We start from the raw sequence: 564 nt of genomic DNA on the forward strand, positions 1-564 counted from the left end.
GTTTTACAGCAACTTTTCCTGTCAACCCTCGGTGGTTGTACTGGAGGTGATGCCATCCACTGCATGCTGCTGAGACAGTGCAGCTTGTGGGGCAGAAAGACAAAGAAAGCCTTTCCAGGATACCTGCTTTAAGCAGGTTACCAGGCGGTCCATTTTATTGTTCACATTAGTATTATCTTTAGCTTGGCTGACAAGAGGTTTTAATTTGACTTATAACTTTGCTTCATTTTGACTTCCACTCTAGCGGCCTGCTAGAAAAACTTCCCTGCGCTGACTGCTGCAGAAGCGGAGGATTTGATTGGCAAGTTCTGAAGTTGCCCCACAGCCGGTAATTGAGTCTTCTGTTAATGTTCTAAAAAGTTCATCAAAAAATTTTTGTCAATGTGTTCATCTTAGTATAACATGTCTAAGGCCAGCTGAGAAGGACTGAGTCGTGAAACCATGGAGCCCCTTTTTTAATTTTTTTTATTAATATATATTGTTTTTGTGACTTATTTTGCACACAATTTACAAATATTTTTATGCATCTTGCACTACATCCTTATCTTTTTTGTATTTTTTTCA

The sequence above is a fragment of the Etheostoma spectabile genome, chromosome 11 (genome assembly GCF_008692095.1).
Source record: "Etheostoma spectabile isolate EspeVRDwgs_2016 chromosome 11, UIUC_Espe_1.0, whole genome shotgun sequence".
NCBI lineage: Eukaryota > Metazoa > Chordata > Actinopteri > Perciformes > Percidae > Etheostoma > Etheostoma spectabile.